We start from the raw sequence: 21758 nt of genomic DNA, 5'->3' as shown, positions 1-21758 counted from the left end.
CGAACTGTGGTGCTGGAGAAGACTCTTATGAGTCCCCTGGACTGCAAAGAGGTCAAATCAGTCAATCCTAAAGGAAATCAACCCTGACTGCTCATTGGAAGGACAGATACTGAAACTGAAGCTCAAATATTTTGGCCACCTAATGCGAAGAGAAAACTCTCTGGAAAAGTCCCTGATGCTGGGAAAGATTGAAGGCAAAAGGAGAAGGGGACAGCAGAGGAGGAGATGGTTAGATAGCATCACCGATGCAATGAATATGGACTTGAGCACACTCCAGGAGAGAGCGGAGGACAGGAAGGCCTGGCGTGCTATGGTCCATGGGGTCACGAAGAGTCGGACACGACTGAACGACTGAACAGCAACAATGTCTGAAGCTCCTCTGTAACACCTAGGCAAGATCTCCTCCTCCTTATATATGGTACACAGCAGTACCAGAATAAGAGACTCTAGAAATATACAGAACTATTAACTCATGGGAACTGGAGACTTTTTCAGAATTCTAAGAATCTTGACTTTCTTTATTCTGTAAATAACAAGTTCTCAGCCTTTATGGAGAAAAGTCCAGGATGTTTAAGCAGTGTATGCTAGTGACTCAGGGGGAGTCTCCAGTGGCCAGAACTTCTGCATTTCACAGAATCTATTTCCTACTCCATTATTTGTAGAGTCCACCACTGCCATGTCAATACAAGAGTGCCCAGTGTGGGTCATGCCAGCAAAATGACAAACAAGGTATTATGTTGGCACCCCAAGCAGATATGCTAGCATAAATATTTAGGATCTGCGTACCAGTCTGATTCACCAGCTCTACACAAAGACAGTCTAATACAATCTATTTTCTTTTCCTTCCAACCACAATACATGGAGAAAAATCCCAGTTTCTGAACAAAGGAAAGGCTTCAATGCATATGAAAATTGCAACTGCAGGTCCTGGGTCATATCACTATCACTGGATTTAGGGTCATACCACAACCACCCCAGGTCCCTAGACTTCCCAGCCTACTATTTAAAAATGGTGACCATCACTTTCTAATATAAGTAAATATAAAACATGGACAACATCACACTTAAACTATTTTGAACCAAAGCCAAATGCATCTCAGCCACCCCGGAAGGGCAAAAGGCCTAGCATGGTAAATAGTGTCATCTGACAGAATTCCAAAATGCTGATAGAAAATGGGGATGGGGGAGTATTGACATCATTAGGACATACAAGATGTTGAATATCTGTCTGCACCATGACGGTCTATTGTTTTGTCTTCAATTGAAAGTCAGGATATACAGGATGGCTGAGTCCTTTATACTGCATCAATAGCAATATTGCCGTTATCTCTCTCATGTACTTTTTATCAGTTTAGGCTGGTATACCAACTACGCCCTTATCTGGACAGAGATAGCCTAGCTACAGTTATCCATGCTCTGATAACTTCTCGTCTGCATTACTGCAATGCGTTATATGTGGGGCTGCCTTTGAAAACGGTCCAGAAACTTCAGCTGGTCCAAAATAGGGCAGCAAAATTGTTAACAGGGACTGGCCTGCGAGCTCATATTACACCAGTACTTTTCCAGCTGCACTGGCTGCCAGTCCATTTCCGGGCCTGATTCAAAGTGCTGGTGTTAACATTCAAAGCCCTTAACGGCTTGGGGCCAGGTTATCTGAAGAATCGCCTCCTCCCATATGTGCCTGTCCGGACCCTAAGATCATCCTCAGCAGCCCTTCTCCGTGAGCCCCTGCCAAAGGAAGTGGGGTGGGTGGCTACTAGGAGGAGGGCCTTTTCTGCTGTGGCACCCCGGCTGTGGAATGAGCTCCCTAGTGAGGTTCGCCTGGCACCTACATTGTATTCCTTCCGGCACCAGGTGAAGACCTTTTTATCTTCCCAGGCATTTTAGCGTTTTAGCTTTCTAGACTTTTAGCTTTGCTGTTTTAAATCTGTATTTTAAATCTCTGTGTTGTTGCTAGGTTTTACTCTGGTTTTATTCTGGTTGTATTGTTATATTGTGGTTTTAATGTTTTTATTTTATATTGTTTACTGTGTGCTTTTTGGTTTTAATTTTTGTGAACCGCCCAGAGAGCTTTGGCTATTTGAAATAAATAAAATAAAATAAAATAAAAGGTAATAAATAAATGTAGAGGGGTTTTTTAAATTGGGGGAGAGGTGTTAAAAGAAGGAAGGAAAAACAACGAGACACATAATAGTAAAAAAAAAAATCAAAGTGGTTCCTATGTTTCAGGTTGGAGTTAAAGGTGGGTCCCAGGTCTGAAATGATTGAAGACTACTGATCTATCACATGTAAGTGGAACCAGAAGCCAGTAGCTTCAATTGTTAACTGAACAACCACAAACCACTTTTGCAGCAATTCTGTACACAAGTCAAATGCTTTTAAGCCTTAGTAAAAATCAAAGGACTTACCTGTATACAAAAATCATATTCCTCCACATGTAAAATGGGCAAGCTTCTTGCAAACCTAATTTCCATGCAGCCCTAAGGTGCAAATCCAACTCAAACTGTTTAGCTGGTAGAGAAAAAATGGCTCTTTTGACAACTAATTCCAAGCAAAGGCCAATAGACAATTTGTGGCCAAAGGAATATCACATTTCCATGCTTATCTTCAAAATGTGGACTATGGGGCTTTAGAAGACTTCAATAGTATCTTACAAGCCGATACATACTCTATTAAATGATTTTGATTGGTTTTCAACTTTTGTTCTTTCCTTGTACTGCATTCTTCCAGATGACCATCATGGTTGCTAGAGCAGCTCAAATTGCAGGTCAAAGTGTGTAGGATAACCAGGGAGTTTATCATGGTTAAAACAGAATCAGATGTACAGTGGTGAGAAAAAGTTTGTGAACCCTAATGATAATTACGGAAATTCCATAGTTGTACCATGATAGCCTTTGTGAATCAAAACAAGTTCTTTTCTAAATACCCAATAGGGTTTATATTAACCAATTCCATGTCCTGTGAAATAAAACGATGAATAAAGTAAACAATGAGTACTTAAGAGTCAGAGTATATGCAAAAGTTAAGTGAACCCCTGGCTGCATCAGCTCAATTAAAGGGAATAATTAGAATCAGGTGTTTAAGTAATGAGGTAGATCTTCAGGGGTGAGTTTGGGAGGCCCCACCCTTTAAAAGGATCAGAAACTTTGTGAGTTTGGTCTTCACCATAGGGTTCTGTGGAAACACATCATGCCACGATTCAAAGACATTTCTGAGGACCTCAGAAAAGCAGTTATTGCTGCTCATCAGTCTAGAAAGGGTTACAAAACTATCTGTAAGGATTTGGGATTCCACCAATCCACTGTCAGACAGTCTACAAATGGAGATGGTTCAAGACCATAGTCGTTCTACCCAGGAGCAGTCATCGTATCAAAAGGTCTCCACGAACAAACCGGCGTATCATCCAAGAAGTCAAAAAGAACCCCAGAGTAACATCCAAGGATGTGCAGGTCACTCTCACCTTGACTAATGTGAGTGTGCATGACTCAACAATCACAAAATGACAGAACAAGAACAGCGTTCATGGGAGGATAGCCAGGAGGAAACCACTGTTCTCTAAAAAGAACATTGCTGCCCATCTGAAGTTCACTAAAGATCACACAGATGATCTCCAAAACTTCTGGAACAATGTTCTCTGGACAGATGAGTCAAAGGTAGAACTTTTTGGCCTTAATGAGAAATGTTATGTTTGGCAAAAAACAAACACTGAGTTCGAACAGAAGAACCTCATCCCAACCGTCAAGCATGGTGGTGGGAATGTGATGGTTCGGGCCTGCTTTGCTGCCTCAGGACCTGGACGGCTTGCCTTCATTGACACAACCATGAATTCTGCAGTGTACCAGAAGATTCTAGAGAATGTCAGGCCATGCATCTGTGAGCTGAAGCTGAACCAAAAGTGGGTCATGCAACAAGATACTGATCCTAAACATACAAGCAGATCTACAAAAGAAGGGCTGCAGAAGAAGAAATTCCGTGTTTTAGAATGGCCTAGTCAAAGTCCAGACCTAAATCCCATCGAAATGTTGTGGCAGGACCTGAAGCAAGCTGTTCATGCAAGGAAGCCCTCAAATGTCACTGAGTTGAAGCAGTTCTATATGGAGGAATGGGCCAAAATTCCTCAAAACCATTGTGAGAGTCTGACCAACAGTTACAGGAAATGATTACTTGAAGTCATTGCTGCTCAAGGGGGTGCCACCAGGTGCTGAATCTAAAGGTTCACATACTTTTCCACACATAGATACTGAATGTTGAATCAGTTGTGGATAAGTAAATGTTGAAAAAGCATCATGCTCATGAGTCATTTTAACAGGTTACCTATTGTTCTTTATCTAGGATTATGGGGTTAGATTAAGATCTCATAACATTTTAGGTTGGAAATATGTGATAATCCTAAGGAGTTCACAAACTGTTTCTTGCCACTGTATCTGATCATATTAGCAATTAAAATAAATTTTAAAAATACAAACTGGAAAATGGGACACTGAATAAACAAATATGTGATGCTGTAATAAGAATGGGGGAGTTATCTGAGGTGGGGCAAGACTGTGGGTTGACAAGACCTCCTTGGTATGTTAACAATTATAGGCCAGTGGCCAACATCCCCTTCCTGGGCAAGGTGCTTGAGCGGGTGGTTGTAGGACAGCTCCAGGCACTCTTGAATGAAACGGATTATCTAGATCCATTTCAATCGGGCTTCAGGCCTGGTTTTGGAACGGAAACTGCCTTGGTCGCCCTGTGGGATGACCTTTGCCGGGAGAGGGACAGGGGGAGTGCGACCCTGTTGATTCTCCTGGACCTCTCAGCGGCTTTCGATACCATCGACCATGGTATCCTTCTGGATAGGTTGTCTGGGTTGGGAGTTGGAGGCACTGCACTACAGTGGTTCCGCTCCTACTTGGATGGCCGATTCCAGAAGGTGGTGCTGGGGGATTATTGCTCTGTGCCATGGCAATTGTGCCATGGGGTTCCACAGGGCTCTATTCTATCCCCCATGCTGTTTAACATCTACATGAAACCGCTGGGGGAGGTTATCCGGAGGTGTGGGCTGAGGTGCCATCAATATGCGGATGACACCCAGCTCTACCTCTCTTTCTCATCAAAACCAGGTGAGGCAGTGGCTGTTCTGAACCAGTGCCTGGGCACGGTAATGGACTGGATGAGGGCCAATAAACTGAAACTCAATCCAGACAAGACGGAGGTACTGTTAGTGGGTGGTTCGTCTGCCCGGCTAGGTGATATTCAACCTGTTCTGGAGGGGGTTGCACTCCCCCTAAAGGATCAGGTTCGTAGTTTGGGGGTGCTCTTGGATCCAGAACTGTCACTTGAGGCACAGGTGAACTCAGTGGCACGGAGCACTTTTTATCAGCTTAGGCTGGTATACCAACTACGCCCTTATCTGGACAGAGATAGCCTAGCTACAGTTATCCATGCTCTGATAACTTCTCGTCTGCATTACTGCAATGCGTTATACGTGGGGCTGCCTTTGAAAACGGTCCGGAAACTTCAGCTGGTCCAAAATAGGGCAGCAAGATTGTTAACAGGGACTGTCCTGCGAGCTCATATTACGCCAGTACTTTTCCAGCTGCACTGGCTGCCGGTCCATTTCCGGGCCCGATTCAAAGTGCTGGTGTTAACATTCAAAGCCCTTAATGGCTTGGGGCCAGGTTACCTGAAGGATCGCCTCCTCCCATATGTGCCTGCCCGGACCTTAAGATCATCATCAGCGGCCCTTCTCCGTGAGCCCCTGCCAAAGGAAGTGAGGCGGGTGGCTACTAGGAGGAGGGCTTTTTCTGCTGTGGCACCCCGGCTCTGGAATGAGCTCCCTAGTGAGGTTCGCCTGGCGCCAACATTGTACTCCTTTCGGCGCCAGGTGAAGACCTTTTTATTTTCCCAGGCATTTTAGCTTTCTAAATTTTTATCTTTGCTGTTTTAAATCTGTATTTTAAACTCCTGTACTGCTGCTAGGTTTTATTGTGGTTGTATTGTTATATTGTGGTTTTAATGTTCTATATATTTTAAATTGTTTTATTGTGTGTTGTTTGGTTTTAGTTTTTGTGAACCGCCCAGAGAGCTTCGGCTATTGGGCGGTATAGAAATGAAATAAAATAAAAAAATAAATAAATAAATAAATAAATAAATAAACAAACAAACAAACACTGAATGCAGGCTGAACGAATTGTTTTTGTCCTACGCAACAATTTCAGTTTTTAGAGTGGGTTTGACAAAGTACTATGTGCTGTATTTCTTTAAGATGATTTACTAGATCTTTTTGTTTTGTTCTGTTTAGTCTAGGGGTGCACAACCCTTTTAGCCCCGAGGGCCACATGTGATGTCCACATACACATAGGCACATCTCAAAAATCCTCTTTCCTTGCTTAGAGTGAGCAGACAGCCTTCTCTCCGCCCCTTCCTCCAGTAATATTGATACAGATGACTCTTTCTGCACTGCTAGGAACAGCAAGGAAAGAGCAATCTGTACGAAATTTGTGGGAAATTGGCACGGGGTGTTCAGCAGTGACAGGTGCCACAGGTTGTGCATCCCTGGTTTAGAGTGAAGACAGATAATGCTATTCTAAAGAAGGTCACAGTGGGTTCTTCACCCACATGATCATAATTTCATGTGTTTCAGACATTCACATTGAAATCCTACACTCACTTACCTGGGAATAATTCCTATTGAACCCAATATGGCTTACATCTGAGGAAACATGCATAGGACTGCACTGTCAGAAATATACTGAATTGAATGCAAGTTGTTTCTCATACCAAGGAGGTCTTGTCAACCCACAGTCTTGCCCCACCTCAGATAACTCCCCCATTCTTATTACAGCATCACATATTTGTTGATATACATATATAAACAGTAAAATTCCATGAAAAAAGATTCCGACTGCGATCAGGGTACACAAGTGATTACAATCTCTCTCTCTCTCTCTCTCTCTCTCTCTCTCTCACACACACACACACACACACACACAGACCTTTAGCAGATGCTGCAATTGTTCATAAACAGCGTATCCAATGTTACGCTGCTCATGTGAGCAATTATTTGTGTAGGTTAGACCCGAAATACAGTGTATGAACCAGCTCTCAGAGATTGTTTTTAACTAAAAAGCAGGACTGATTAAAATTTAACTCTGAACACACAATTCTGCCTTCATAACAGAGGCACGTGCATGTGCACACAGGCCATAAGTAGCTCCCTAAGTAAGATAACTCCACAGAGATTGCAGATGGGCTGCTGTTAATGAAACACAGTGAACCCCTTTAACACTACAGGAACCTTTTATTTAAGTTACCCTGTTACTGCACCTCCTCACAAAACGACTCAGAAGTGGTGTGTTTTGAGCTCAGCAAGGAGGAGTAGTGGAGAAGAAATAAAAGGATCAATGGGCAAGAGAGGAGCAGAAAGGGCTTAAAATTGGGCATGCAGAGAGATTGGAAGAGGACAAGTGGCCCTTTCACAACTTCAATCATATGATGCCACCCAGCAAGATACCAAGCCAAGGCAATGAGCAAGTGAGGCAAAAGCAGCACTTAACTACCCAATTCCCATTACAAGCCAGTGGGCAATCATATGTTTCCAACTAGGGATTTCACTGAGAGGGGGAGGGCATGAAAGTTGGTGAGCCTTGCATCTGAGAGCTGCTGACAGCCAATAATTAACACCTTAAAGCTTACTGAGTTAAGGGAAGACTTAGTAAGATCTAGAAAAGCTTTGCTGTTTTTCCCAACCCATTGCTTCCATGAACAGTAGTTTATTTTTCCTTTGTGAAGACTTGTTTTCCACTTCTGCTGCGAAGAGAAGTTAGTCAGATGAACTACCATTTGGAGCAGGATGAGGGGGAAGCGTCTGGATTGTTAGAAACATTTCAAAAGCAAGCCTGTAAGAAAACCATTTGTATTTGTAAACAAACAGCTAATGTAGCTATCAAACTGGCAGCCCATTAGGCACCAAGGAAAATGTTTTCCCAATGCTTAGTTTGTGCTGACACTAAATAGCTTCTGGCTGTGGCACAGAAAAACTTTATGAAAATCAGAAGTCTATGCAAATGAAGATACCAGAGAGAAAGCGAACAGAAAAGGAAAGCCTACATGGCATTGTATCCCTGTTCCATTTATATTAATATAAATGCTTTCATGCACATTAGCCCACCTTTTGCAGGATCTGCTATCACATCAGTGCTTAAGATAGGAGAGACTTGATTTTACAGATAACTTAGACCAGGCGTAGGCAACCTTTTTGGGCCGTGGGCATATCTGGGGATTTGAGTAACTGTCCTGGACACCATCACAAAATGGCGGCCATGGCAGGTGCGGCAAAAGACAAGTAACCTGCCCAAAAGACTGAGTACAAGCAAAGACAACTCCTTTGAACCCACAGCTTTCAGCAATAAGAGATTTTCACAGCAATCCCAGCTGTTGGTAAGAACATGTGTTAATTAAAAAATGTGGGAGTAGGGCACTTTGGCAAGTGCCAGGAAAGGTGTCCAGGCTGCCTTAGATTAACACATGGGCGACTGGAAACGTGAAATGGGTTTTCCCCACATTCTATCCACATCTAATGTTTAGGTTCCCATGATTTCCCAAGCACTAGTTAAATAGAAGGATCACATCAGTGGAAGAGATGACATCTTATGCTTCTCCCTGCCTCCCCGCAATCCCCAGGCACAGTCAGTGGTTAGAATCCCAAGAATATCAAACTTCACCTCTCATTAAAAGGTATTTCTAGGCCTTGTGCTTGACAACAAAGTGGGAAGATTTTGGAATGGTTTTCTTAGTCCATTTAATTATTTAAAGGGCTAAATCATTTTTTGAACATTTTGGTTACTCACCTGAGTGGAAGACTGAGCTGCTAAGGCAACACTTGTCTACAAGAAATGATTTGATTCTGACGATATTAATGCAAAATGACGGTTACATCCTAGCCAAAGTAAGCATTGTTAAGCACGTACTTAACTTTCTTGTGTTAATTACTGTAAAATTGACATGCACATTAGCTGTAGCCCTCCAGTTCACTGTGGCTTGGTTCGTATGTAGTAAGTGACCCATGGATTCTTCATCGTGGGTTGTTGAAAATGAACAGGAGCAAGGGAGCATGCTGGTTACCAGCCACCCACCTCTGGGTTGTCTCTCCCACAACAACCCAGAGTTCTGGGTTCAGACATCACGATATCATAGCAGAAGTGGCCAGGCAGCCAGCAACTAGCGCACTCCCACTCATTCATACCTACCCAATGTTTGTTTAAACTCTGGGTAGTTGGGACATGAGAGCTATTTGTTCTTTAATCAGCACAACATTGTTTTACAAAAATACATCTTCCATACTCCAGCACTTAATATTAAAAGTACTTAACATTTCCATTTAGCATTTCTTACATGCTCATTCCAATAGAGCTCTGTATATTTCCCTTAGGCCTATCTTTGCAGGCTAATGCACTTTAATTTTGTTCTTTGAGAGAATTTCTATGTAAATTTCTTTCAAACAGCTACCACTGGGGTTCTTCTTTTTTTTCAAAGAACTAAGCACATATGACAACAGATTCTGGTCCTTCTGTGAGAAGTTAAGGACAAGGGATGAGAGTAACACCAATAACAATTGTTTTAAATTGGCTCGTGGACGACTTCCAAAGATGCAGGTGCCAAAATTACTTTGAACATTAATGCAAGAATGCCCCGCACTTCCTCACTTCTGGCCACTTCCCCTTCAACTTTGTTGAAGACTCTAAAGAGCAATTCCCAATTCCCAAAAAGGCAGGAATAGAAAGGGGAGGGGAGATGGCCCACCTTCCCAGTTTCCCATGGTACTTTCACTTCCCCAGGAAACCCTCATCAGCCAAACCTTGTGTCACAGAAGACCAAATGAAGAACAAATTTACTAGGGGCCATGGGAGAGTTGCAAGTAGCCAGAAACAAAAGATGAAGGGGCCTCTCACACATGATTTTATGCCCCAGTAAACACAATGATGGGAATTAAATGAGAAATCAATAATCTCTTAGAGTCATAGAATCATAGAATAGTAGGGTTGGAAGGGGCCTATAAGATCGTCGAGTCCAGCCCCTGCTCAATGCAGGAATGGCTGTCCAGCCTCGTCTTGAATGCCTCCAGTGTGGGAGAGCCCACCACCTCCCCAGGTAATTGGTTCCATTGTCGTATTGCTCTAACAGTCAGGAGGTTCAGCTGGAGTCTGGCCTCCTCTAACTTGAGCCCATGATTCCGTGTCCTGCACTCTGGGATGATCGAGAAGAGATCCTGGCCTTCCCCTCTGTGACAACCTTTCAAGTACTTGAAGAGCGGTATCATATCTCCTCAGTCTTCTCTTCTCAAGGCTAAACATGCCCAGTTCTTTCAGTCTCTCTTCATAGGGCTTTGTTTCCACTCCCCTGATCATCTTTGTTGCCCTCCTCTGAACCCTCTCCAGCTTGTCTGCATCCTTCTTAAAGTGTGGTGCCCAGAACTGGACACAGTACTCCAGTTGAGGCCTAACCAGTGCTGAGTAGAGGAGAACTAGTACTTCATGGGAATTGGAAGCTATGCTTCTGGTAATGCAGCCCCAAATAGCATTTGCCTTTTTTGCAGCCACATCACATTGTGGGCTCATATTCAGCTTGTGATCTACAACAATTCCAAGATGCTTCTCGCTTGTAGTGTTGTTGAGCCACGTATCCCCCATCTTGTAACTGTGCATTTGGTTTCTTTTTCCTAGGTGCAGAACTTGGCATTTATCCCTATTAAATTTCATTCTGTTGTCTTCTGCCCAGCACTCCAGCCTATCCAGATCACTTTGAATTTTGTTTCTGTCTTCCAAAGTATTAGCTATCCCGCCCAATTTTGTGTCATCTGCAAATGTGATCAGCATTCCTGCACCTCCTCATCCATAAAAACGTTGAAGAGCACTGGGCCCAGGACTGAGCCCTGTGGTACCCCACTCGTTACCTCTCCCCAGTTTGAGAAGATCCCATTGATAAGCACTCTTTGAGTCCGATTCTGTAGCCAACTGTGGATCCACCGGATCGTTGTTTCATCTAGCCCACTTTGAGCAAGTTTGCTCATCAGGGTATCATGGGGCACTTTGTCGAAAGCTTTGCTGAAGTCGAGGTCTATTATGTCCACAACATTCCCACAGTCCACAAGGGAGGTTACCAGATCAAAAAATGAGATCAGATTCGTCTGGCAGGATTTGTTCTTGACAAATCCATGTTGGCTTCGAGTAATCACTGCATTGTTTTCAAGGTGCTTACAGATGGATTGCTTTATCATCTGCTCCAGAATTTTCCCAGAGACTGATGTTAGACTGACTGGTCTGTAGTTCCCAGGTTCCTCCTTTTCACCCTTTTTGAAGATAGGGACAACATTAGCCCTCCTCCAGTCATCTGGCACTTCCCCCGTCCTCCATGATTTCTCAAAGAGAATAGACAGTGGCTCTGATTCTTCTGCCTGTTCCTTTATTACTCCAGGATGCAGTTCATCTGGCCCTGGAGATCTGAACTCATTCAAAGTAATTAGGTATTCCTTGACCATATGCCTATCGATCTCAAGCTGCAATCCTGCCCCTTCAGCCTGTACTTTGCCTGGGGGCTCATAGACCCTCTTTTGGGAGAAGACTGAGTCAAAGTAGGAATTGAGCACTTCTGCCTTTTCTTTGTCCTTTGTTATCATTTTGCCATCCTTATTTAATAGCTGAACCACAATTTCTTTCCTCTGTCTTTTACTATGCATGTATCTGAAGAAAGCCTTTCTGTTGCTTTTAGCATCCCCCACTAACCTCAGCTCGTTCTCAGCTTTAGCCTTCCTGACGCCATCCCTGCAATTCTGTGCTACCTGCCTGTACTCCTCCTTTGTAGCTTGGCCTTCCTTCCATTCCCTGTATGTGTCCTTTTTTGTTTTCAGGTCATCTCTAAGATTTTTGTGAAGCCACATTGGCTTCTTCTGTTGTCTTATGCCTTTTCTTCTTGTTGGAATTGTTTGTAATTGTGCCCTGAGAATTTCCTTTTTTAAAAAGCTCCCACCCATCTTGGACTCCTTTTCTCGTTAGAGTCGCTTGCCATGGGCCCTTAGTGATCATTGTTCTGAGTTATTAAAATTGGCTTTCCTAAAATCCAGGGTACGTGTTTGGCTACACTCGGCTTTTGCTTCCTTTAGAACCAAGAACTCAAGTATAACATGGTTGTTTTCCCCCAGAGTTCCCGTAACTGCTACTTGATCCACTAAGTCATCTCTGTTAGTTAGGATGAAGTCAAGGATAGCCGATCCTCTAGTTCCTTCCTCTACTTTCTGTAGGAGGAAATTATCAGCAGCACAAGGCAGGAATCTCTTGGAGGGGCCATGTTTTGCAGAATTTGTCTCTCAACAAATAACGGGGAAATTGAAGTCCCCCATTACTACTACATCATGTTTCCTTGAAACCTTGGCAATTTGCTTTTCATAGGTTTCATCCACGTCCTCTCCTTGATTGGGTGGCCTGTAGTAGACTCTGATCACCATGTTCCTTTTATTCTTAGCTCCATTTATTTTAACCCAGATACTCTCGATGGGCTACCAAGCTCATCCTCCTGTATTTCTGTGCAGAGATATGTATTTTTAACAAATAGTGCAACTCCACCTCCCTTTCTGTTCTTTTTGAACAAGTTATATCCTTTCTCACTTTGAAATCAAAAAGTCTACGTAACAATACATTTTACCCACTAGTGGAGTATTTTCATGAGGATTCCCATGCAAACATGTGCAGATGGACAAGTACATGCCAACAATCCTGGGAAAGTAACTTCAACTTCAGATAATTTCCATTTTCAAGAATGCGAGCAAACCATTCTTCTGTTTCTCCCATTTGCTCAAAAAATTTGTATGGCAATATCTCCATAGGAACAACCGTCCAGCAGGCAAAAAGTTGTGTGACAATGGGCCTATCTGATAGGCAACTATTGAGTTTTCATCAAGACATAATTGCAGCCACTGGGAAACATGGAACTGATGTGTGATTCCGACACCAATGATATAGGGGAGACAAGCTCAGCAACATCTCTGGGTTGGGTTACATGATTAGAAACATTTTCCACAGCTAGGATCAGCATTGTACACCTATGTAGACTGCTTTAATGTATTCTGAGAGTTAACAGACAGCCACTATGGTGTAGTGATTAAAGCGTTGGACTGGGACTTGGGAGATCTGGGTTCTAGTTCCCACTCTGCCATGAAGCTCACAAGAAGACTTTGGGCCAGTCATTGACTCTCACCCTAAACTACCTCACAGAGTTGTTGTGAGGATAAAACGGAGGAGGAGGAAGATCATGTAAGCCATCTTGGATCCCTTGGAAGAAAAACTGTGGTATATAAATGTAATATTAATAATAAACAAGACAAAGTTGAAGTGATTTGTCCAAATTCACATAGCAGTTTAGTGGCGGAGATGGAAACCATGGTACTCTTAACTGCTGTGGTCTAACCACAGGATCTCAGAACTTCTAATGCCCTTTAACTTTCATGTATTAATGTATGTTTATTACAGACCACTGAGAAAACACAGCTGTATAAGATATAGGAAAGAAAAACAGCTCAATAGCTTAGCTAAAGCAACTCGAAAGTATATAACTGGACTAAATCATGCTAACTAGGCAGTTTTGCTTAATTTTATTCAGAGAATTCGCAATGTTTTCAGACAAATGTTTCAGAATTTGAAGTTGTGCTCAGATCTGTGTGTGAGGCAAGGCAGCAAGAAGGCAGGGGACCAAGCTCTTTAAGGCGGGCTCATAAATGGCCACTTACCTGGGGAGACTATGAATTACCTCCATTTACCAGGCAGGGAGGCTTTTGTAAATTGGAAGAGAACTAAGCCTGTTTACCCCAGGTTATAAACATGAGTGATATAGATTATGTGTGGGATAATGATCTAGTATCTGCAAGATTGCTCTACGAGCAAGGAAACATAGACAAGTGTAAAGTGAAGTCTGCATACCCACTGACCACTGGAATCCCTATCCAGATTCCTCTCTGTTTGTTACATTAATAGTTAGAATCATCACCATCATATTTTCAGCTTTTTCTCTATAACCTCGAGTGCAAGAGCTTCCTTTAAAGCAAAAACAAAGCAGCGACAACTGGGATTCCCAAGATCCTGTAATAGCTTTTAGATCCAACATTAGATGTCACAAGTGGGATCTGAAAAAAGGAGCATTCAGTATTCCAGCCATGCATGCTCCTTTTCAGGACAGTCCTTTTCACTCTGCCTCTGCTCAGTTTTCTGTGCCCACCCCTCCCCGGATACAGCATTCTCTGGCTACTGAACACACTCAGTCCTCACTGGGCTGTATGGGGGATTTTATGACCCCTTAGGGTTTTTTCCAAAAATATTTTTCTACTTCTGAAAATCTTAGGGTTCTCCCAAACATGCTGATACTTCCTTCTTGTTTCTCAGTAGCTCTGGTTTGCTTGTGTGCCTCTGTATGCATTTATCTCCTACTACCTATATCTTTCTCTTTGGGCTTCTTACATGGCCTCATCCTTCACCCTCCTAAGTGATTACCAAATGGTGGTCAAGAACTACGACTGAAAAGTTTAATCAGTAAGATCAAACAGTTCAACACTGTTTACATGGCAAGCCTATACATATCTACTCAGAAGCAGATCCCACCAAGTTCAAGGGGCTTACTCCCAGGTAAATGGGTATAGGATTGCAGCCTTAATGGGGTAACAAGTGCCCCAATTAACCAGGCAGTTTAAAAAACACCACATTTTAAATACAAGTAGTTATAAAAGATACAAATGGCAACCACCATCGTAAAGGAGGCATTCCCCATTTCCCCTCACTCAGAAGGAAATGCCTGTTATGGCATAGCTTACCTAAAAAAAAAAGTATACTTTTTGTTCCAGAATTGTTTTTACTCAGAGACAAGTTAAATAAAGTAAAGTCCATGATTAACTCGGTGACATGCCCAATGTCAATGTGCTACATAAGGCTTTTGTTTGGATCATCAGCATGGTGACAGGAGATGCAAGATGCAAGGTACAAGAGCTGCAAAAATGATTACAAGTCATGCTGTCTAGGTCAGAGAGCTGAACTGAGAGGTGGAACACAGACAAAATAGGCAAAATACCACCAGTGATGTCCAGTAGTAAGATGTTAGGGCAACATTTTACTAGTGTCGTTTCTAAAGTTTCTCTCTCACACCTTTCTCTCGGCACCATACGTTCTTTGAGGCACGGCCTGCTTGTTACCCGCAGTGTCAGGGAAGAACAACAGGCCTCCCTAGACCCATGACACTGCACTCAGCAGGACTGATATTTACGGACCCTTCCAAGTGGCTGAATGAATGCTTTAATCTGAAGGGGAAAGGCTCCTTCCTAGGGCAGGGCTTTAAGGTTCCACTGTCATACAATCAATCAACTAGCAGCTCTGCTGAGATAAGATTAAAACCCCACTTCTCTCATCATTCTTCCATGCAAGAAGATCAAAAAAATAGTTTACCTGCTCAGCATATACCTAGATAGATTCACAAAAGTCAGCTCCACTTTCACCCACCTCCCAAGAAAAAGCAAAGCTGACCTTTACAAGTAAAAGGTGTATGCCACTTCTGAACACGAACGTTTTGAGAGGTGGTAGAGAAACGCAACTCAACTGACATTACTAATGATAGGCACACAGGCGCTTCAAATTGAAATGGTCCACAGAAAACAGAGAGAAATAACCCAGCTTCTTTCCCTCTCACCTGACATTTAGCTCACCCTGACATGTTATGCCTTTGTCCCTGCAGTTGACCTCACATGACCTCCATCTCACAGGGTGGGAGGTCAAATAGCTGTGTCCCTTTAACTCCATTACAGGCTTCCCCTGGCTAAATCAACCTCAAAGACATTAGTAGCTCTGTTGGGGCAACTGCTAAGTGCTGCTGCCTTCAGTTATAAATGGTGACATATATCAAAGTCTGTGGCCAAGTGCTTTAATTCTACAACAGGGGACACAGATCATTAGGGCCTAAGGCACAAATTCTCAAATCTTTCTCCCTGAGCATCAGGGGAAAGTTCTTATCTCTAATCAGCTGCTGATCAGAAAAAAAAGAGGTTTTCCCTGCCAGCAGAGGGGGCAGGGCCTGGGGAAGAAGCTGGCAGACTGGATGGGGAAGTTCCCCATCCTTGCTCTAATGTCAGCTGCAAACAGACTGATGGAAAGCTTCAGAATAGAAGATGTTTTAAGGAGAACATGATACATGCTGCCTCCTTCCCATCCTCCTCCTGAAGCATGTTCTGTTAACAATGCCATCAGAGTTTCATCAAAGACATGTAGAAACTGCCTCTCAGCTGCTGCACTATATTTGTAGAACTCCTTACTGGGGTCCTAGCCTAAACACGTCTCAAAAGCAGCGGAAGACCTTTCAATTTGGACCTTTCAATTTCAATGCATTTGACAAAGAATGCATAGCTGTGGATATTTAAAATGTACACTATTTTATTTTTTTGTTATTATTAGTTACCCATTCTGTATCTCCAAGATAAGGTGGGCCGTATATAATCCAAATAAACTTAGAAGCTAATAAAAATAACTTCCAGGACAAGGGATTTGCAGCCAAGGGGTTTGATTCAAACAGAAAAATGAATCACTAGACTGTTCTACCCTTTAGTTAAAAAAAATCAGGAGACTACAGCTAACTTAGTCTCAAAGGTTTTGTTTGGAACCTTTATAGCTGCTGGCCATTCCAGTTTCTAAGCCCATCCTATCCCAATATCCAAAGTAATGCAGTAAGATTGCTAAAAAGTGTGAAAATGTAAGAGCTCACTAAAATATTATTATGGGCTAAGGCATTAAGATACAGACTTAACACAGACCACTGAAAGTTAAACTAAATAGGAAGGTTGCTGCATAATGCTTATGGTTTAGGCAAATCTCAAGACCACAACTCTCCAGCTTCAAAGCAGCTACTAAGAATGGCTGTCTATAGGTTCTTGCCATATGGGTAGGGTTCTTGGCTATTCTTGAGATCACAAAGGGGAATCAGGTAGGTGATGGTTGCTGAAGCACGTAGAGACTGAGTCACTTCAAACAGAAAGCTGTAACACAAGAGATAGCCTGTTTCTCCTAACTCTGCCACCACACCTCTAAGGCAGGCATTAAGTAGCAAAGACAAAACATCCATTTATCGTGATTACAGATTTTTTTACTTGTCAAAGCATAATCAGTACCATTCATAAGAAACAAAGCTTTCACCTTAGATAGGCCTGGAATACAAAAGCAGCTGTGGTGTTATAGTTTCACATGGTTGTTAGCAACGAGGTACTCCTTGGAGAGCCAGTGTAGCATAGCAGCTTGGAGTCTGAGCTACAAATCAGGAGGTCCCTGGTTCAAGTCTCCCCTCTGCCATGAACTGCCATGAACTGTAGGTTGGCTAAGGTGAGCCCCCCCCACCCTAGAATCTGCAAAATAAAATAATAATAATAATAATAGTAATACTGTCCTACCTTATAGGGCTGTTGTAAACATAACAAAATGTCAGTGAGTAACTCACAACACTCTTAAGCACTACACACACATATGTACACATAAATACTAGGAATTATCATCATCCTTTCTGCATATGATTGCAAGCTCTAACCTTAGAATGAAGTCTCACTGAACACAGTGGGATTTATTTCCAACTTAAACATGTATAAGACCAGGCTATTAGACCTGACAGAGAGAATCCCAAGCAAGGTTTATGATAAAGCCATGCCATTTTTGTGCCAGGAACTAGAACTGTCCTCATTTCACAAAGAAACTCAGTGAGATGAATTTACTCAACACACTATGATAATTAAGAATTATTATTAAACACTAACAACTTGCTGGCAGTAGGACTACTACTCCCCTTCAGACAAAGAAACCGCTATAGATTAGAAAGTAGCAGGGCTTCTAATGCACAGATCCTTGGCTATTCCTGCACTTTATATTAGTTGAATAAGGCAGCAGAGAAGTTCATCTTGAAACCTAACAGCCAGTTTGGGGATAAAAAGCCTATCCACAAAGCCAGTGCCAGCTCATGTGACTTAAATGCACCAAACTAAGCAACCTGAAACCTTCTAAGATTCACTCACCTGATATAAGATTAGTAGCATTAAACATATGCTAGAGAATGAATGAAGTCCTGCTGTTATCTGATGAGCCTCAACTGACTTGGAGAGAACATTTTACCCCCATGAATGCTGCTTTTTGTGATTAGATATTGTTGCATTCATGGCACTGAGAGTCAGCTTGTATCCAAGACTCTGCGAAGTTATGATCCAATTGAACATTTATGCACCTTCCAACCAATGTTGGTCATTTGGTTAGAATTTGCTACCCCATAACTCAATACTAGAAAGCTAAGGCTGATCATTCAAATGCCTGTCAGGAAAATCATAGCAGCACTTCTCAAGCATAACTTTGCTAAGACCACACAGAAATACTGTTATAAACCCCTGTACAATTGTGTCATACTTAAGAATACTGTTAGTATCTTTGCATTGTTTCAAACCAACTACCTCTTCTATTCATCAGAGATGCCAAAGCAGCCAAACTTGGGAGCTAGGCAAATTGGAATTTGAGCCTAGATATTATAAGCTTGATTTCAACTTAAAACGCAAACTTGGCTCCAGAGCAAAATGCCCACTATGGCTTATTTATTTAAGCATGACACCTACATGGTTTGAATAAAGAAATCCCCCCACCGACAAATTAGCATGCAAGAAACTCAACTAAAGGGAAGCAAAATAGGAACATGAACTTTGCCTCCGATAAAGTCTCCACATTTCTCAGAACTACAGAGTGGCGTTTAGCGGTATTTTTAGACTGCTTTTTTTGTAGATGCTGATACTTTTGTTAGTTTTCTCTCTTACACAAGCACCCAGGGAAAAAAACATACTAACTAGCCTCATTGTAGAGATGAATTATCTTGTTTTTCAAGATGTAGAACAAGGTAAAAACTGGAAATATTTGCGCTTCGGAGTAACTGGGCTGTTAGAAAAGTTTATTGCTGAAAGGGAAGTTTCTCTCCTTTCAACAGTAACCACAGATAATCAGCCTGCGTGAGTAAGTCTTAGTTAGAATCCTTTAGTTCCACCTCTACAAAACTAAGCCAGCTGATGAGAATGAAGATCCCAGCACGTTCCCAAATCTATCAACCTTTTCTTCATCTTCCGTTACTGTTACTGATGCATAATAAGAGTTACTTTGAAGAAGCACTGAGCAACTACACTGAGCACTATGCCATAGAAATGCCTTCTGTTAAGGCAAAGACTGTCCTGAAGATAAAGGGCAACCCATCAAAATGCAATCAAAAGAATGCATTGCCAGAAATTTGTGTGCGGACAAAAGGAGATGTGTTGCCTTACGGTGGAGCCAAATCTATAAATCCGGAATAGGATTCATACCGTGCTGTACCTGCCACAACAGGGACTTCAAGCATTTGTTGTTTTTTTAAATGTTCAGATAATAGTGCATTAAAGTGACAACTCCCTCCATTCTTATTTCGCAGCATTTCACCAATCCGCCTGGCCAACATCATCTCTAAATACCTGGGAAACTTCTCCAGTTACCACCGCCAATAACGAACGGCCCCTAAACATACAATCTCTTCCTGCTTCCCTGCACAGCAGCCGACAGCCCCTATAGAAATCCTCATTAGCTTCCCCAAGACACAGCCTAAGTTTCCTCTGCGCCTTTCTCCCTGCAGCCAGCTGTTCCTTAGTTACCACCTCTTACAATAGAGCACCACACTTCGGCTCTACCCACATCACCGCACCCCCCAACCCAGTTCCGATCAAACGGCTTCCCCCAGAGCCCCCCGGAGCCCCCAGTGCCCTAATCCCAACTATTCCGCCCTCTGCTGCCTCGACCCCCACTCTCCGACTCCCCCTTTGCTCGCTGTCCCCTCCCGGCCCCCGTACACCCTCTCCTCTCCCTCCTCACCTGAGTTGGGGGGCTCCAAACCCAGCTGTCTCAGTGCGGGGAGGGGCCCCCCGGCCCAGCCTCTGGGAGGGGGGTGGGGGGCGCTGGAGGGGGGCTCAATTGCTCCGCAACGGCGGCTCCATCAGCAGCGCCTTCACCTGAGGAGGGACCGAGCCCCCCTCCCCTCCCCGAGCCACTTCCGGTCCCTCTGCTAGGAGACAGGCACGGGGAGAAGAGCGTCGAGAGGCTCGAGTGGTCAGAGAAAGCGCCCAGGGCATCGTTCCGTCAGGGGTGGGAGAGGGCGAGCACGGAGCGCATCGAGCGCGCTCGAAGAGGCTCGTTTCGCGGCCCGGAGGGAAGCAGGGAGAGAGCCGAGCGAGTCGATAGAAGGCTCGTAGCCGGAGGAGGTGGAAGAAGCAGCCCGAGAGCGGAGACTGCTGAGCTGCGGGAAAGGTCCGAATGCCTAGTGTATCGATTATCCTAAGCAGCACCGGCGTCTTGAGCGAGGAGGAGAGGGAGCAGGTCGTGCAGCTGAACGTCGAGAGCATCGACGCAACCCACCAGAAAAAGGCAGCGGACGGGGCGTGTCTGGGAGCCGAATCTTCGGCTGGGAGCTGGACGGCGGCTCTGATGGCGGCGGATCCCCCCGCGCCCCACTTCTTAGTACACTGTATTAGTCTTCTCTGCTAATAGAGCCTTAGCAAATACGAATTACATATTACATATATCAACAGCGCCTCTTTGATCTACATTTTCTGTACTCCCAAATTCTAATGATTTGCAAATCGATCAAGTGAAAAGTGTTTCCGTAGAACGTTTGCATAATCGCGTATAACACCAACATGTTGTGTTTTCAAAAAACAACAACAGAGGGACTGGAAGGATGCTGCATATTAATCGACATTAATAGCGAACTGATCTTCAGTGCGAATTGATAGTCATGCCGATTTTAGTTATGTTTACAACAAAGCGCAGCTTCAAAATGCTTTTACTCAGGCAATGCGTTCTAATCTGTTTCTGTAACGCGTAACTTCTATTCGCTCTCCGTATCCTTCTAGTTTTATTCAGAAGTAAATTCCATTGATATCAGTGCGACTTCTAAGTAGAAACAACGAAGAGTCTTGTGACACCTTAAAGCCTAACAACTGTATTATGGCGTAAGCTTTTGGGGGCTAGAGTTGGGACATACTAAAACAAATGACAGTACTTGTCCATAGGAAAACCATGAATGCCCATAGGGAAACATAGGCTTCTACCTGCCCATAGGGAAAGTATGAATGCCCAAAGGGAAACACAGGCTTCTACCTGCCTATAGGAAGATCGTGAATGCCCATAGGGAAACATAGGCTTCCCTATGGACAAATAGGATTCCATATTCCCCTATGGGCATTCAGGATCTCCCTATGGGCAAGTAGAAGCCTACATTTCCCTATGGGCAGGTAGAAGCCTCTGTTTCCCTTTGGGCATTCAGGATCTCCCTATGGGCAAGTAGAAGCCTACATTTCCCTATGGGCAGGTAGAAGCCTCTGCTTCCCTTTGGGCATTCAGAATCTTCCTATGGGCAGGTAGAAGCCTATGTTTCCCTATGGGCATTCATACTTTCCCTATGGGCATTCATGGTTTCCCCATGAGCAAGTACTGGCATTTGTTTTCGTATGTCCCGTTAGAGTCCACTTTGTCAAGATGCACGGAACTGATTCCACGCATCTGATGAAATGTATTCTAGCCCACGAAAGCTTATGCCATAATGCATATGTTACTTTTTAAGGTACCACGAGGCTCTTAGTTGTTTCTACTGCAACAGAGTAACACGGCTAGCCCCCTGGAAACTGTTCATCCAAATTAGTAAGCATGATTAAAGATTTTGCC

At 43.4% G+C, this 21758-nt stretch overlaps 1 protein-coding gene across 4 annotated transcripts in view; it reads right to left on the bottom strand.

Moving 5' to 3' along the window:
• IKZF4 (IKAROS family zinc finger 4) overlaps positions 1-20248 on the bottom strand; it is a 98653-nt gene extending 78405 nt beyond the window's left edge. Inside the window, exon 1 of one of the 4 annotated variants that reach the window (XM_084837377.1) lies at positions 19911-20248. The gene's annotated coding sequence lies outside the window, so the exon portion shown is untranslated. Of the gene's footprint in view, positions 1-17195; positions 17287-19910 lie in introns of those variants that run through there. The other 3 variants (XM_084837378.1, XM_084837376.1, XM_084837375.1) reach the window with 3 other exon arrangements.
• Positions 20249-21758: the final 1510 nt, after the last annotated feature.

This window comes from Heloderma suspectum, chromosome 2, assembly GCF_057233095.1.
Source record: "Heloderma suspectum isolate Gila_16-S chromosome 2, 16-S_ref, whole genome shotgun sequence".
In the NCBI taxonomy this organism is placed as follows: Eukaryota; Metazoa; Chordata; class Lepidosauria; order Squamata; family Helodermatidae; genus Heloderma; species Heloderma suspectum.
This window is presented reverse-complemented; position numbering and strand designations above follow the sequence as displayed.